We start from the raw sequence: 17,883 nt of genomic DNA on the forward strand, positions 1-17,883 counted from the left end.
CGAAAAACTGATATGGCTCGAACGTCGAGTCGGTTGGTTTTTCATCCGATACGCTCAAAAATCCTGTCCCTTTCGTTCCAAGGGTCTCTCTACGTTTCCGTTCCACGCATTCTCGTCGTTCTACAGCTCAACAGATTATTATTATTTACTACAAACGAAACGAAATCTTTGTAAATCCGTATAAAAAGCTATACGAATATTTACTTCGTCAGATCGTACATTCTGGCGATAGAATTAAATGATCGAGGTCCGAAAAATGTTTCTATTTAATTTTTTAGTAACATAGAGAACCTTTCTGTTATTTCAGGGGGAGGATAGTTCGAATAATTGACGCTTTTGCCGAACTAATGCGACGATAAGGACCCGTAAACTCCCTGGCCTGATTTGTTAACGAATTGATACGAGTCTGTGTACCTACTTTCAGGTAAAGTAGCCTAAAAGCTTACGCAAACTTTCTCAATTTGAAATTGTGTGTACATCGTTAGAGAAGTTCGGGTAATCTATAGCAAAACCCTTTGACTAGTACGTATTCCAAAGATCGCAGGCTCCCTCGACGACGTCGATAGCGTTACCGATAGTCCATCTACTTACTTCGCTCCAGTTGCTTCGATATTTGCACGGTATCAGAAATTATCCAGTACCGGAAACGTTTGCTTCTTCGACGCGTCTGTCACTCTTGTTTGCTTCGTACCTTTGTTCTTACGATAAAACTCGATAACTCTCAGCACACATATTCCATTTCCACTATTTATTAACCCTGTTAGAACAATCTCGTTCGTCATAATCTTTTTATACCGAGTTGCACTCGTCTCGAAGTCCAATTCACGATTTTTATTCAAACACAAATTCTTCTTTTATGAGTCTTACAAGTATTATTATAAATAAATTTCTTCTTTCGTGTATATTTCAGGATGAAATTGGTAAAGTCTAATGTACTTAAATTTTTCTTCGAGACTTGCGTTTGCTCTTTTAATCCAGAGTGTGTGGACCTTTGATTTAAGGATTACCATCCGGTCCCTTCGAGACACAGCGTACAAGATGCGCACATACCCGCAGGAGCTTGACGTAAAGGCGAACCGCCGTCCTAATTGTGCACAGGACGATCATGTTTCACGGTACACAGGGGTATTGGCTCTCGATGTCGCGCGGTTTCCCTGGACCGGTATGTACAGGTACAGGGCGTTACCAACCCCGTGTGCTTCACTGTGTCCACCATCGACCAGGTAAAATTTCAATCTCCTCCGAAACAGAAACGGACTCGCCACAAATTCACCAGGAACAATGGACTTCGTGAGAAACCAAATTCACTCTTCATCGTCCAGTGATTATTTATCACACTACCTAGGATCCAGTGTTTCCCAAAGATTTATAATAAATCTTCTGCATTACTATATTCGTCATCAAAATGAAAAATTGCGATTCGATGAGCATCTACATGCTTAAATTTCGAAGAACGTCCGTTTGAAATCAAAGCTGCTGCGCTTTATTCGAGGCGTACGCACTTTTAATTCGGAGCAGAAAATCAGCCCTCGGTAATTTAAAATGCGCAAGATAAGGTAGCGCAGGGAAACAGTTTATTATACAGGTAAACAAACACGTCGGATGAAAACAACATACAGGGCACGTTTATACGTGCTTCAGATAACCATAATTTAACCCAAAATGCTTATGTATCGGTACGTAGCCCGCTGTTTACGATTGGCTGGTAAATGGTGTACCGTGCAAGGTAATTTTAATAACTGGGTCAGACCATAACTTCGTTCTAAGTAAAGATAGAATAAAATCGCAAAGGACAGTTCTCTATGGTTTAATAACCTCCACCATTCCGCGATACGACTTTCGTGCATCCGTGCAACTTGCAAAATACAATTTAATGGAATTACGTACGAGTCAAACAGCTATAATTTTCACAACGTCTTCCGTCGACAAAGTTTTTAAATGCGGCGTTACTTAGAATTAAAATCCCTGTTCTTCGATTGGAGTTTCACGGAGGATGCGTGGCCCGTCACGCTCGACGCAGGAAATTAAATATTCGATCCCGAAGCCGTGTCGTTAAGTCGGCGGTAGGCAAAGGAACGAGCAGTTTGTTACGACTGCAGCTAGGCGAATAATTTAACAGATCCCCGGTGGAATTAGCATTCATGCTGACGATCGTATTAATCCGACATCGATCCACTTGGACGCCGTGCATCGCGCGCATCCTCTGTATTGAGATATCCGTATTACCTTCCTCGCTTTCGCGGGAAACGTTTATCTGGGGCGTGCACGGATTACCAGTTGCGCGAATTATTACACAAAATTAGAAGCGCACCATTCCGTAAACTACACCCTTGCAACATGAACACGGTTGCTTTCAGTCTATCTGTTTAGATTACCAAACAGGAAACGGGTCGCTCGAAACCAAGCGTCGTATATTCCGTCGAAAACCTTTCGTGGAACTGGCCGACTCTTACAAAATTTTTAAACGCGATTTACCGCAGATCAGCATAGTTTGAAGAAGCTCGAATGGCACGAAGAGAAGAAAAAACAAAGCAGCAAGGCTATTTCGAGGGAGAGGCAAACTAAACCTCCAAACCGCATTTATTTACTTATGGCACTTAAAAATAATTGTAAGTATCTTGAAACGATAGTAATAGCTTTAAACGCGTTTCTTTCGAAACCATTTTTTTAATTTGGCGTGCACGATAACTTATGAACCCCTTTGATGAATTTTGAATAATTATTTACAATACTGATGGTTGAATTGAAAGTTTGTAAAATGATAGTTGGGTCCAAGGGAATTTACGAATAAATTTCTGATAGCAGGGTTACTCATCGATGAATTCTGAATAATTATTTACAATACTAATGGTCGGATCGTGAGTCCGTAAAGCGATAGTCGGGTCGAAGGGGGCCGTATCGAAAGCGTGGATGTTTTCGAACGTAGCGTCGAAGATAAAAAAAAATATACGAGCGTGGTTCTTCTCGCGTTCCATTGTGAACAGAGAGGGTGTCGCGCGAACGCTGGGAATTCGGCGGGTAGTCGAAGGGCGTCGGATAATTCCGTCGGGGATGGAGCAGGTGTTAACGACGCAGCGTGTTTAGCGCAGCGCCATATTTTCGCCGCTTATCCTGTCGGTGCTTCGGCCCCGGGGGAGGGGGAGGGGGGTGAAAAAAACTGAAAGAGAGGGGGACCGTCCCCTCGACGAGGGTGCAACGGCGAACCCCTCGGGTGTTTCGGTACGCGGAGGCCAGGACACGCGTGTCCTGCGCGTGCAACGCCATAAATACGTCCGCGCGAGGTCCTCTTAAGGGTGGTACCGCGCGGAGGACTCGCGGAACTTCGTTAACGAGAAACTAATTCTCCTCTCGCGCGGTGTCGTAAGAAAGTTTCGCAATTTGGGGGCGGCTGGGCACACAGAGGGGCGGCTGGGCGGGGGGACGGTCGAAGGGGACTGAATTACGATGCGAATTAACACGCTGCTCAAGGTCGCTGATGCAGTTTACCGCCGCCCGAAAGACGGGGTACAACGGACGAAGGAGCCATTCCTTCCGCGCCGCGGAACTAAACAACGTCGCGGGCGAAATTGACATTAGAATAAACGGATTCCAAAGCAATTTTACCCGCCGACGACCGAGGGGGGGGCGTGTATTTCATTTAGACGCTGATAATAAGCGGACAGCTTGCGTCCCGTTAAATCGGTTCGTTCGTTATCGTAACGCGGTTATGCAAACCAGTCTCCGCGAGAATGGGCATTGTCGCGTTCCTCCAGCGTTTGGACGTTCGAAGCGAAAGTCCAAACGCGAGAATTAAATTTTAACGATCGATTTTTCCAAGGGTTTGCACCGGAGTTTAAGTCGGAACAGTGTTTCCGGCGCCCCGGTTTCCCGGGACCGGTCCTCAAAGGAAAGGCGTCGTTTCCGGAATTTCCCGTGGCCGGGGCTCGTACGTCGGGCCATTTTCGGCCCCGGTGGACCTTCGCCCTTCAGCCAAAGAAGTTTACTCGCCTCCTGAAAGATCACGGGGGACGCGTCTGGTTCCTGCGCGTTAAGAACCCCGCCGACCGTGGACCGTGGGTCGGCTCTCTGCAGCGCCATTAATGGAATACACCACTTCCGGAACGACCTCATCCTCGACCTCGTTACGCGTAGGTGTACATACGCGCTTGTGTTTACCCAGGCTGAAGGGGCCGACGATGTTCTTCTCTTTTCCGCTGGCAGCGGCCATAATCGGCGAACGATACACTCGCTATTATACGCAGGGAAACAGGAGGAGGCTGCGCTTTCAACTCGCCCGGCCGCTTGCTTCATCCGCTCTGGACAAACACCGGGCACTGGGGCTCGTGTACACACGGTGTCACGGTGAAAGATGTTCCGTCCGGGGAAACCCTGGGCGGAAACCCGCGGGCTCGGGACTCAGAAACGGGGACGATGCTCGTTTCCCGGATCGAAACGCGACCGTGGACGCGCGTCTTCGGGCGGAAACAATTTTCGAATTGTGTTTGGAGCCGGCGCTGGTCGTCCAATCGTGTATGATTTCGGTTCATTTCGCAAATAATTCGATTCAGCCCGAACCCGAGAAACGGGACGAGCAATTGCGCCGGAGAAACGCGGCTCTGTAACGTTAATGAGAATATTTACGGGGATGCATTGTTTCGCGCAGTTACACGCTTTCCAATTTTATTCCCTTTGAACGGTCGGCGCAAACGCCATTATCGGCGTCCCGGTAACGGACACGCGATATAGTACACGCTGTCACACGACGTATAAACATCGACGATCTCGTCGTGGAAAATTATGTCACGTACACAGGGACGTCGCGAACGCGATTCTTTGTACGAACGTCTCCGGCGAACGTCACTTTGCTGTTACGATTTGTATTTTTCGGGTGATTATTAATCCGTGTCTCTCGATTCTTAATCCACGCTGTAGAAAATTGTTACTTTACTGCAGAGAGGAGCATCCGAGACGAGGTGGATCTCTATACTGCCTTTTGACCTTTCCTTTGCTCGCTCCCTAGCGATTTAAATTTACAACCCCTGTGCGATCCAAATTTAATTTTGTTTCACGCCCTAGCTAGGCACTGGGTGTAATTTCTTTCTAGTCTTCAGCTTTTCTAACTAACAATAAGTAAATCGAAAGTCTCGAATTCGTTTTCTTCCCTTTCTCGAGCATCGAAATCGTTTCAGCGTGGCAAAACAGTGTCGAAGACACATCCTTCCGAATAAATCGCGCGATAACGGATCACCGGCACCTCGTAGACACGAGACCGATAGAAAATTGAAACCATCGGTGGCTCTGTTGGTCGTGAGTCTAGATAGGGTGTCCCAGAATTTTCCGATCGAACTGCGCCGGGTATGTTCTGCAAATAGAAACACGAGGAAATGTGTATACGCTGTAAATGCTGTATACGCGAGGACTTTGTAAACTGGAGTGGAATATTCGGTTACGAAGAAAGCACAAGTTTCCCTATTAGTCTTTCAAGTACGATGCAATATTGAGAAAATAATTTTCCTTGAATTCAACTTGCCAATTTCGTCCAGAAATTTTTTCGTTTTCACGGTCCTGATCAATGAGTTTTCATTAAAATAAACAGGAATTTGTGCATCTAGACGAGACTAATTTTGTATATTGCGAATGGAGATTGGAATAATATTAAAGTGGAGCACGTCGGTGCAGATTGGTCGGAATAACGCGGTACACTCTGTGTAAGGGAGATATAATGGAGGGTTTGATGCAACCGTGCGGGGAGTAAATCGCCGATCAGGAACGTATACGTGGTCGCAATGACGGTGCAAATTGTATCTTCGCGATTTCCTCCAGAAGATCCGCGGAAATTGTGGATAATCGATCGCCGGTATCGCCGGGACCGTAGCAACGAAGGAAATAATATTATTTATCAATTGCCTCTGCCCTGTCGTGTCCCTTTCGTCGAGCAGAAACTCTGTGGATGGTTTCCGTACATGTATAATGCATCCCGCGGGGACGCGTTGCCCCTTAGTCTCTGTCGATCGGCGCATACGCGGTTGCATCCAAGAAGCCTCGTTAATGCGAACGTATGCGTGCCCTGGACACGAATATTACCACCGATCCACAGAGAACGCATCTGCAGAGATTTCATTGCTATGCGTAACTGACCGTGCAATTATGCAATAACACAGTTCTAATATTTATCGTTTCTCGCGCTTCGAAGGGCGATCTAACAATTATGTAACGCGTTTAAATTCGCTGTTATAATTGTCGCCTTTTCGAAGCGTCGATCGAGAAGCCACGGGGTGAATATACGGGGCCGTTTCCCGTGGAATCTACACGTATTTCTATAAATCTTCGTCGCGTACGTGCACCTATACAGGCCGTACATGCGCCTGTCTTTACGAATGCCAAGCGTTTGACGCAGCGTTGTATGTTCGCGTAACCGAATCGAGCATACAATGCCGACACGTATGCACACGGACCGTTTCTACGTAGACCGAAACGCGTGCTTCCCTCGGAAACTTTCCTCGCATTCGGTGAACGTCGGGGTTATTCAAATTCTTACGCATGTGCATAAGCATTTGTGCGGCGAGCGTGTACAGGGGGAGAGAGGGTAGGAAATAGAATGGCGGTTGCCAAGTTGAAAGGTCTGTCCCGCTGAGGAACGGGCACGGAGAAATTCTAAGGAGGTCACCGAGCCGCTGAATTTCCGTATCTAATTTCGAATAAACTGCTACCGGGTGGTTCCTTCGACCCCCCGAATTTCAAATCTGGAATTTGAACGTTAACGAGTCGCGATTTTAAATTATAATGCGCAGGATTATCAACGCGACCTCCGTATCCTCCGTTTCCGGGCACTCGAAACGCCCAGCGTGCAAATATTCACCGAGATACATACGTGCATCGGGGTTTTTTCACATTTCATTTACGAGGTACGCGTCCTCCTTAACATTTCTCCTCCCGTGAAAGCGATTCACAGGTTTCCATGCGCTGGAAACATTTTTTCAATCCCCTGTTTAATTAATTTCTCGGGGTTGCGCGCATCTTTAGGGTCTTGAATGCGCGTGAGGTGAAATGGAAATGGCTACGCGACGTTTCAGGATGACGACAGTTACTGTGCTCGCCACCAGAGGCTACGCTCTCTCACAAGTACTCGATCGACCGCCTATTTCTATATACAGGGTGTTACTGGACAGGTGGTACCATCGGATAGTGATTCTACGTTCGAAGAAAAGAAATAAATTTTGTGCATTTGAAGCTTCGTTTACGAGAAAATCGAATTTGAAAATGTGTTCATTCACACAGTAATGATAAAACGAATGTCACTCCAGGTTTGATAGTCTTTCACTAATTCCAAACTCGGGGTGTTAATGTTAAGAGTTACAGTCTTTGCGGTGGCAAAAGTTTAACGATTTTGAGTTCCGTTTTGAAAAATGTATGAATCCCTCGATGGAGCCGATCGGTAGGTACCGTTTCCAGGGAAGCGTTTCGATTAAGAAAGTGGGGAATGTTCCGGCAGTCCGTTTTGCGCGAGGTTCGCGGAACGCAAAGGCAATAGCGGAACACAAACTTTCGATCGGCGAACGTGTACGTGCACCAGAATCGTTGGAGTATATTCTATCGTCCGCAGGTCGGGCGAACTGCAGCCGCACCTGTACGTATGCATGCGCACGAACGGTACGTGCGGCGTATGCCGATGGGTTTGCGGTTTGACTCCGGTGGCTGCTGGATAGCCCGCCGTTATTATCCGTAACTCGTGTTGCGGCAGTCCCGGAACAAACGCGGCCGAAAACCTTCGTTTCCTGCGCTGGCTCCGCGTCAGCTTCGATCTCTTTTACACGCGGATCCCGGAACCAAGGAAGATCCGTCACTGCCCAGCCCCAGGAATTAACATTGCAACGTAGTTACACGCAGAAATTGACCCCTAACAATTTTTTGGGACGACCATCTTCCCTTTGTATCGACAACTTCGATCTCTTTTTAATGTGGACCTTGGAACCAAGGATTCATCATTGTCCAGCCCCAGAAACTAACATTGTAACATAGTTACACGCAGAAATTGATTCCTAACAATTTTTTGGGACGACCATCTTCCCTTTGTATCGACAACTTCGATCTCTTTTTAATGTGGACCTTGGAACCAAGGATTCGTAATTGTCCAGCCCCAGAAACTAACATTGTAACATAGTTACACGCAGAAATTGATCCCTAACAATTTTTTGGGACGACCATCTTCCCTTTGTATCGATAACTTCGATCTCTTTTTAATGTGGACCTTGGAACCAAGGATTCATCATTGTCCAGCCCCAGAAACTAACATTGTAACATAGTTACACGCAGAAATTGAGCCCTAACAATTTTTTGGGACGACCATCTTCCCTTTGTATCGACAACTTCGATCTCTTTTTAATGTGGACCTTGGAACCAAGGATTCGTCATTGTCCAGCCCCAGAAACTAACATTGTAACATAGTTACACGCAGAAATTGAGCCCTAACAATTTTTTGGGAGGACAATCTTCCCTTTATATCGAGAACTTCGATCTCTTTTTAATGTGGATCTTGGAACCAAGGATTCATCATTGTCCAGCCCCAGAAACTAACATTGTAACATAGTTACACGCAGAAATTGAGCCCTAACAATTTTTTGGGACGACCATCTTCCCTTTGTATCGACCATCTTCCCTTTGTATCGACAACTTCGATCTCTTTTTAATGTGGATCTTGGAACCAAGGATTCATCATTGTCCAGCCCCAGAAACTAACATTGTAACATAGTTACATGCAGAAATTGAGCCCTAACAATTTTTTGGGAGGACCATCTTCCCTTTGTATCGACAACTTCGATCTCTTTTACACGCGAACCCTGGAACCAAGGATCTGTCACTGTCCAGCCCCAGAAACTAACATTGTAACATAGTTACACGCAGAAATTGATCCCTAACAATTTTTTGGGACGACCATCTTCCCTTTGTATCGAGAACTTCGATCTCTTTTTAATGTGGACCTTGGAACCAAGGATTCGTAATTGTCCAGCCCCAGAAACTAACATTGTAACATAGTTACACGCAGAAATTGATCCCTAACAATTTTTTGGACGACCATCTTCCCTTCTTCAACTTCGATCTCTTTTGAATAATCGTTTTGTGAAAAGTGAAACCACGAATTGCAGTGGATAGAGTTTCACAAAGAGCAACTGTCTTCGAAGTTCGATGGAATGAGAGGAACATGTGTGCTAGCTTCGTGCTAAAGGAAGTATCTCTAGGAGCACGTCGAGTACGGAAGACCGCGGCGTGTTTCGCAGCGAGATCGGTTTTCAATAATCCTCGATCCACTCAATATTAACGAACGCTCGCGTTACAGACATACGCGAGACCCATTGTAGATTGGGAATGACTCGATAATGCACTCTTGGAATAAGAATAACTCATGTCGGGGAGTTTTAAATCACTTAGTTTCTCGTTCGAAGGAAGACCCTAAATTTTAAAATTTGACTGAATTTCGTTCTGAAAGCGATCGTTCGGAAGAAACTCGAACCATTGGAGGTGATGTAATGGAATACGTATCAGTTTCTCCTGCCCATATAAAAATATATTGTAAAAGACCATCAACGTTTTAATTCGAAAAATTGATCGCGATCGCTCGCAGTTTCGAAATTGTTTTCGAGGAGAAAAATTCCATCCCAGCCAGAAATATTCGAACGAAAAAATCTACTCAACGAGTGTTACTCGTTTTTTGTTACCTAATGTTTATTTGTATTCGCGGTATGTTTTTAAACTTTCCGCGTTGCCCGCCGCGGCAAGGTAAACACAGAATCCTCCGGCTGTGCCGGATAATCCATAAAATTTTTATCTCCGTAGTTCCGGGCGGCGGTTTGCCTAAAACTTTCAAATTTTTCACCGTCGAACGCGCGAGACTCCAGCCTCGCCCGGTCGCTTCTGTTCGCGGACCATTTAGATACGAAAGCACCTTTTCGCGTGCTATTTCTACGAGATTTCCTCGGGCCTCTGTTTCAGCCGCTCGTAAACGTCGATTCGTGCGGTTAACAATCCGTTTCGTACACTTTGCTCGATAATGACAGGCACGGTTCGTTGTTCTACGCCCCTACACTGGCTCCTCGACTTTTCGCGAACGCTATACGCTACTGGTATCAAGACGACTCTGTATGGATTAATATATTATTAGACTTTGACTGTATTTCTGACAAGTAGAAATACTTTGTCGTTGTGTTGGATCGATTCAAATTTCCCGCGAAGAGTGAACACGTGAAATATCTTAGCGTCCTACGAGGGTGATCGTCCCCTAAAATTCGCGAATTCGGGAAGAACTGATAAAAGGAGGCTATGGGCGAGGGGTGCTGGTGCCAGAAACGAGGAAACCCGTGTCCCCGGTTGCTTCGAACCCCGGGGTTTTCACGTACTCGCGAAAAACCTCTTTAGCCCTTCAACGAGAACGACCGGATTACCGTTTTCGGCTTTCATCGTCACGAGAGAGGGCCTCCCTGCTTTTACTACGTCGCCGGGATTCGTTTTTGATCCCGGTAAATTGTGATAGGAAGGAGAACCGATACCCCACCGTAAAAAAATCCCGTGGATATTTTATTGAAGGAATAATCGGCCGAAACAAGCCATGGCGTCTCATCCTCTGCACTTCCCTACGCTACCAACTCAATTTTAACACTTTTACTGCCATATATTGATGGTAGGATTCATTTTTTTTCCTTTGCATTTTCTTAAAGGATAGTCTTAGAAATACAGTAGCTCGCGAAAGTATTCGAACGTCCCCAATCTACATCGTTAACAAATAGAATACATACGTTAGGTTTAGGAATCATGGAAGCAATTGCAACACTTTTTTGATACACTTTCGAGGCTCTATACTGCCACTAATTTTGACTATTTCTCACTGTAAAAATTTGTGAATATCACTGAAAGAGTACTAAATATGTATGCAAAACCCCGATGCAAGAACTTTCACAGTTTCTTTATAAAAAAATACCAAAGAGACCCCCTTAAGTGCTCGATAGATGTAAACATATAAAGCGTCTGGCGGAGGGGGCTCGTAGGCTCGTGGTTTTCAAGGATCAAAGCGCCATTTTATCGCATCGTTTCGCAACAGGCAATATCTTCGGTTTTCGCGAAGCAAACATGCACAGAATTCCCGTGGATCGTCCCCGTCGGAATTTGTCAATCATAATTCGCACTGGCGAGGCGGGGCATCGAGTGGCTGGTAGCCGATATTTGTTAAGAATATTCCCCGGCTTTATGAAATCTCGACAAAGCATACCCAGGTCGCGGAAAAAGGAACTGGCCCCGGCTGTGTGTTGCGGTCAGGTATGTCGGGAATGGTCCACATAGCGAGGCGGTAGCCGACATCTCGAGAGACAAGGGAATATCGCGAGGATATTTGCGAGACCGTTTCAATCCTGGCGGCGTTGTTCGAGTTTTTATTTCGCCCGGCGGTTGGAAGCTGGAAAGCCTGGACGTACGGTTACGGCGAGCACATAAGAACGTACAATGTATTTTCGCCCTATCGGCTGCAGTCCTCTCACGGCGTGTCGATATCCTCCTGTCCGAAGCCTTTGACCTCGGAATTGCCGTTCGCTTTTAAACCCCCCCTCCTGGACGTTTCTTTCCGACGACGACGTTCTGATTTTTCCGCGGACGTTCCTCTTCAGGATTTCCTCTTCCCCCCCCCCTTCCCGGAAAAGTTGAGCGTGCCCGAGCGCCGATGTAACTCGCGATTAATAAACATGTTATGGAAAAAATTCCAGAAGCCCCCGACCCGCGTAAACTTTCAAACTTGAGGCGGCGTCGGGAACCGTAAACTTTTTGCATGTTTAATAATAACGTCCTCGCCGCCTCCTAATTGCCAGTTACACGCATCGTGCGTGAAAATAAGCTGTCTCGTCGGATGGATTTACGGTGGTTCGTTTCTCGCGCTAAGATCGAATCCCCACCGCTGGCCCTGGAAACCTGTTTCAGGTTCGAAACCTGCCCACGCGATACCTGGATCTGGGCCCAGAAACGACCCGAAAGAAGACGCACTTGGAGTCGAGATAGTTTTTGGTTTATATCCTATCGGTTATCGCAGACGCCAATTTGAGAAACGTACTTTCGAGGGAGACGCTATTAAAGACTTGGGAACTATTATTTCGACGATGAAGTTTAAAACTCGCGTTGTACCTTTACCGAGTACTATAATACTCTTCCTTCGTGGCGGAACAAAGTTCCTTACTGGCCAAATTCTGCTATTGTAGCCTCTTTTGATCTTTAGAGGTCTCGAACAACGTCAACTGAGACCAATAATTACACCGCGAATACTCCAAGCGATATTCTAGAAGACTTTTTACAAGTCTACTCTACTGTAAATCTCTAATTAACCTTTCGACTAGTAAAAGTCTGTACTGACTACTCAGTCAATCGATCGCCTGTGTGCGTATAACGCGTTAAAATTTACTATTAAGCGTACGAATTAGTAAATAATGATTGATATAACGATACCCAGACGTCGAAGCAGCGACAGTGAAGATTCCGTAGTTTTCGTTTTCCTGAGCGAAGTCGCGAGAAGCATCCCTTGGTCCTGGTTCGATTCGGCCAATCGAACACGCGAGAAGCTCCCGGTTCGTTCGTCTCAATCTTGATTCACTCGCGTACGGCCAAGCCCTGCAGATATATACGGGAATCCATTATGCGATTGGTGAGTTTAGGTTCCCGACGGTGGCCTCGTTCGCAAGATGTATTCGCGCGGCAGTCGCTTCGGGAACCGACTCCGCGATCTTTCTTGCGCAACGAGTGGCATAAATCACCGTTCGCGCGATTCGGATACGCGCGATATATCAGTGACAGAATGTATTAAAAAAGAAAGAAAGGGCCCGGGGAGGGGGTTGGGGGAGAAAACGGCGTCGACGTCGGATCCGCGATGCCATGGCAATGTACCAAAACTTGATCCTCGCGGTGAGTTCGAGCGAAATACTGTAACGTCGACTGGGTAGACTTATCGAAAATTACAATTCATCGATCGTTTCGATTCCAGTGCGATCGAATCGCGTTGCAAAAATTATTGGCGTCGGGCATCGTCCTAAGAAGGGATCTTGAAGAAGCGGATATTTAATTCTAAATATATTCTGGGATTACGGGAAATTTTAGAAGATCTTTAGAGTTAGGTGATATCTAAATGCATAGATCCGCGATCCACGAAATCGAGACAGTAGAAACAAAGGGCATAGGACGCGCGTACAGGTGGAAGAGGAGGTGTTGCTCCGAACGAAATCAATAAAAAGATTGATTCACTGTCAAGAGTGGCGTTCCCGCTAAATTGGCAACACTGCGGCTGAACGGGCCTTAAAATCCCCGAAGGTAGGGGCGAAAGGTGGCACGGAGAGGACGGAAGGAACAGCGTGTAACAGACGAGGACAGACAGCACCGAAAACGCACGGCACCGTTCGAGAGGGTAGTTGCGAGAGAAAGAGGGAGAAAAGCGACAGAAAAGACGGACGGAGGAACGCGGAAGGGTAGGGAAATATAGGTAGGGAAAGCGAGATCGCGAGGGGGACGAAGAGGGAACGAAAAGCAGTCGAGAGCGGAACAGAGAGGGTAGGAACACAGTAGGGTAAGTGCAGGTGGTAGTGACGGGCTCGAGAAGCTTCGAGTCGAGTTATTGTGGGAATATTTCCCCGGATAGCAACGTTAGACATCGCAATATCCATTACTGTAGCATCTATCAAAACCAGCATTGAGAAAAATGTTACTTTCGCTAGGCTGTTGCATTGGAATTACTCAATATTATAATAATAACTCTATTCTATACAGGGTGTTCGGTCACCCCTGGGGGAAATTTTAATGTGAGATTTTGGAAGCCAAAATAAGATGAAAGAATACCAATTTGTTGATCGAGGTTGTGTTAAAAAGTTAGTAACGTTTTAAGTTCCGCCTGTGTGTATGCATGGTAGTGGTTCTCACTCACAAAATTGTAAGGCTGTTGATATGTCAGTAAGTAAAGTGAGAACCACTATCACGCGTACGCAGTTTAAACGTTAATAACTTTTTAACGAAGCCTCGATCAACAAATTGGTATTCTTGATTTTCATCTTATATTGGCCTCTAGAATCTCCCATTAAAATTTTTCGAGAATTTTGCGAGATTCAGCAGTAGATTGTTATTAAATCTAACGCAAATCATGACTTACGATAATGATTGTACAGATATTACACGATGGCTATCGTGTAATTACAATGGAAGCATAGTGCAATTATTTCGTAGAAGTTATCGTTGCATATTATACAAAACCTTGTTCTATCCGATTTACTACGACGGTTAAGATTTCTTAAATTTATCAATCGTGATTATCGACAATTTTTTAAAATTCGATGCCACGATTTTCCAATAAACCACTAGAGAGATAGAAAATATAACGAGTTTTGTGACCAGTCTGTTATCGTTTTTCCAGTCGTAGCGCCTCGATAGATAAAGAAACGCGAGAAAAGCCGGCGTAAAATTTAGTTCGAGGGCAATATCAGCTCTCTGTTATATTTATTAACGGACCGGGGAAAGTAAAATTGCTCGAAAACTCACGGCACGAGTAACGTCGAAAGGCCATCGCTAGGGTCGGTAGGGGTCTGTAGAGGGGAAGGCTGGACGAGGGTTGGGAAAGCCGAAGCGTGGCTCCTCCGGGTGGGGGTAGTCGGTACCTCGAACGCCTCCGTGGGTGTCCGGATCGCCCCGCCGCGCTCAGTCCGACCCGGACGTTCGAGGGAGACGCGTCTGTCTTCTGTGGCACGTACGCGTCGCATCGGTACGCACGTTGTTCGCACTCGTAGCCCGTGTAACGGTAACAGTAACGGCAACAGACCGAGTCCATCGTAAATAACTTCGCGTCGACGACGTTCGGAAACTCGGGTACGAATAGACTTGACGTGCTCGCGACAAAGCTGGAGTCGCGCGCCGACCGCATCGCACGAGGCTCGAAACGAAGAGCGAGAGGGAGGAAGAGCGAGAGGACACACACGAGCACACTGGGGAAAAGAGGGAGGGAACGCGAAGAAAAAGCTCTCTCTATCTCGACTGCCTCGCCGGCTTTCCACGGCCACGAATCGATACCACGCGACCGTCGCCGCCGTCGGTCGTTCCTCTCTCTCGACCTCTTCTCGTCGTTCGCTGCTCGTGCCTACGACCACTCGCGTCGATTTTTCCTCTCTCTTGACGCGCTCGCACGACTCGTGTCTGTCTGCTCCCGGTCGCCGCCATTTCGTATCGACTACGACGCAACTTTTCGCCCGTGAGTTGCGTGTCCTACGTACTTCGACGGTCGTGGTTACGCGCGCAGATCGACGGTCGATAATTGCAGCGGCGATAAAAATCCAGCGACCGCGTAGTGCGACTGTAGCTGGCGCGTCCGGCGCGGCGTACCCGCCAAAATAACTGGTCGTCGTTGCGCTCGGACAGCGAAGTTCTCGTCCCAACGCGTGGATAAAGAACGCGAGAAAGTGATTACGTGTATTCAGTGAGAGTCGAGAGCTAATCGGGACGCGAGATCGACGGAGTGTTTTGTTTATTACGCGAAGGATAATCGACACGACTAGGATTCCCGTGGTGCGTTGTTCTGTGTGGCACGTGACGATCGACGTCTGTTTACTTTGGTGCTTACCGTACAACGTCCCGACCTTTGTTTGGCTACCGTTCATCGACCATCGAGAATTCGACGGATGGTCTTGTTGCAGTAACCTTGGGGATTCTCTCGCAGGATCGTCGAGCCGGTAAGCGACCACGTTTTTCCACACACGTAACCTTGGCGAGAAAGACGAACCGTTCTCTGGCAATTCCAACCCGAACTTCGCGCCCGAATTATTGTGCTTGTAAATTACACGCTTGGCCGGGGCCCAAATGGTCGATGCTGCTAATTTAACTGTACGTTTTCATTAGCCCGTGAGCCAGCCTCGTTAATTCGCGAATCGCGGGACACGAGCACCGATAATTCGCGCGGGGCTCGCGCGAACGAAACGCGCCACATAACCTCAATCTTCGCTACTACGATCGCAAACTCGAGTCGCGTGGAGGCAACTATCGATTCATGGCGTTCTAAGCATTTTCGTCGATATTTATCAATATTTAACTGTTATTAAATTGTTTCTGTTGCTTGAAACGTAATAGTAATTGCAAGAGATTTGTTACAAATGTTTTCATCTTCCAGTATATCTGATTATAAATTTTCGAAATCATACACATGTGTTACCATGAGAAAGAATAGTTATTGTCCCTCTGGCAAGGCGGGTAATTTAAAAGCACTGAAAGGGCAAATATTTTTCGATGTATTGTATGTAAAACAAGAATGAAAATTCCATATTTCTCCGGCTAGATTTATAATACAGGGTGTTCGACCACCCCTGGGAAAAATTTTAATAGAGGATTCTAGAGGCCAAAATAAGACGAAAATCAAGAATAACAATTTGTTGATGGAGGGTTCGTTAAAAAGTTGTTAACGTTTAAAGTTCCGACCGTACTGAATTTTTATCTCGAAAATGCGCAAGATTTCGGGGGTATGTGTAATGACCAAAAATGATTATAATTGACCCCTGCAACCGAAAATAATTTTTCCAGGACAATTTGAAATTTTTTAATTTTGTCGAAAAATTTGTCAACCTACTTCAATTTTTTTCTCGAAACTGGTTAGGAATTCGAGGGTATGTCTATTCACTAAAAATGATTGTAATTGACCCTCCTAGCTAACAATAATTTTTTTAGAACGATTAAAAATTTTTTTTTTTCGTCGAAAAATTTAGGCACCTACTACCCCCCCTGTCGATTTTTCTTAAAAATTCCTTTTTCATTTTTAGTAATTTTGTTTGACGCCCTACAGAAAAGTTGTCTAATACTTTTTTGTAGATACCCATGAGCTCTACTTCAGAAAAGAGTTTCATTGAAATATATTCACAATTGTAGGAGTTATGGCTGTTTGAATATTGAACCATTTTTTGGGGGTTTTCTCATTTTCGGGGGTCAAGGAACAACTTTTCGAATATTTTTAGAATTTCTATATATTCTACACTAAAATACGCGTCGTTTGATTTTTTAAACATTAAAATCGTCCAATCCGTTCAGAAGTTATGACATTTTAAAGATTCGCATGAAATTTTCGGGCAGCATTTCTGGTCAGAAACTATATTTTCGGTAAGGAATTTTTTTCTCGAAACTGAGTAGGATTTCGGGGGTATGTGTAATGACCAAAAATGATTGTAATTGACCCTTGCAACCGAAAATAATTTTTTTAAAACGATTTGAAATTTTTTAATTTTGTCGAAAAATTTCACACTTTCTCGAATTTTTTTCTCGAAAGTGGATAGAATTTCAGGGATATGTCTATTCACCAAAGATGCTTATAATTGACCCCTGCAACCAAAAATAATTTTTCCAGAACGATTTGAAATTTTTTAATTTCACACCTTCTCGAATTTTTTTCTTGAAACTGGTTAGAATTTGGGGGGTATGTCTAATGACCAAAAATGCTTATAATTGACCCTTGCAACCAAAAATAATTTTTCCAGAACGATTTGAAATTTTTGAATTCAATTCTTAATAACTTTTTAACGAAGCCTCCAACAAATTGGTATTCTTGATTTTCGTCTCATTTTGGCCTCTAAAATTCCCCATTAAAATTTTTCCCAGGGGTGGTCGAACACTGTATATTTTTATTCTAATCGTTACGAGGCTCAGATTCAACGCAAAAGACTAGCAAATAATGTCGACGAATTGCGTAAGTTTAAGTATGGATCGAGATTGACTAGTTGCGTGAATATAGCGTTATGATCCACCGTGTAGCGTCGTGGAATTTTAATTTAAATCGTTTTTCACGGCGTTTTCACCGAGGGAAAACAGACGCGTCGCTCGACGGACCAACGTTTGACGACATTCAGGCGTGTGATTCAGTTTCGCCGGAGC

At 45.4% G+C, this 17,883-nt stretch overlaps 1 protein-coding gene across 2 annotated transcripts in view; it reads left to right on the top strand.

Annotated features, from left to right (window-relative positions):
• The first annotated feature begins 14,708 nt into the window (after nt 1-14,708).
• LOC143340202 (uncharacterized) overlaps nt 14,709-17,883 on the top strand; it is a 350,931-nt gene continuing 347,756 nt past the window's right edge. For both annotated transcript variants that reach the window (XM_076761879.1, XM_076761880.1), the window contains exon 1: nt 14,709-15,704. The gene's annotated coding sequence lies outside the window, so the exon portion shown is untranslated. The remainder of the gene's footprint in view (nt 15,705-17,883) is intronic.

This window comes from Colletes latitarsis, chromosome 3 (genome assembly GCF_051014445.1).
Source record: "Colletes latitarsis isolate SP2378_abdomen chromosome 3, iyColLati1, whole genome shotgun sequence".
Classification (NCBI taxonomy): Eukaryota; Metazoa; Arthropoda; class Insecta; order Hymenoptera; family Colletidae; genus Colletes; species Colletes latitarsis.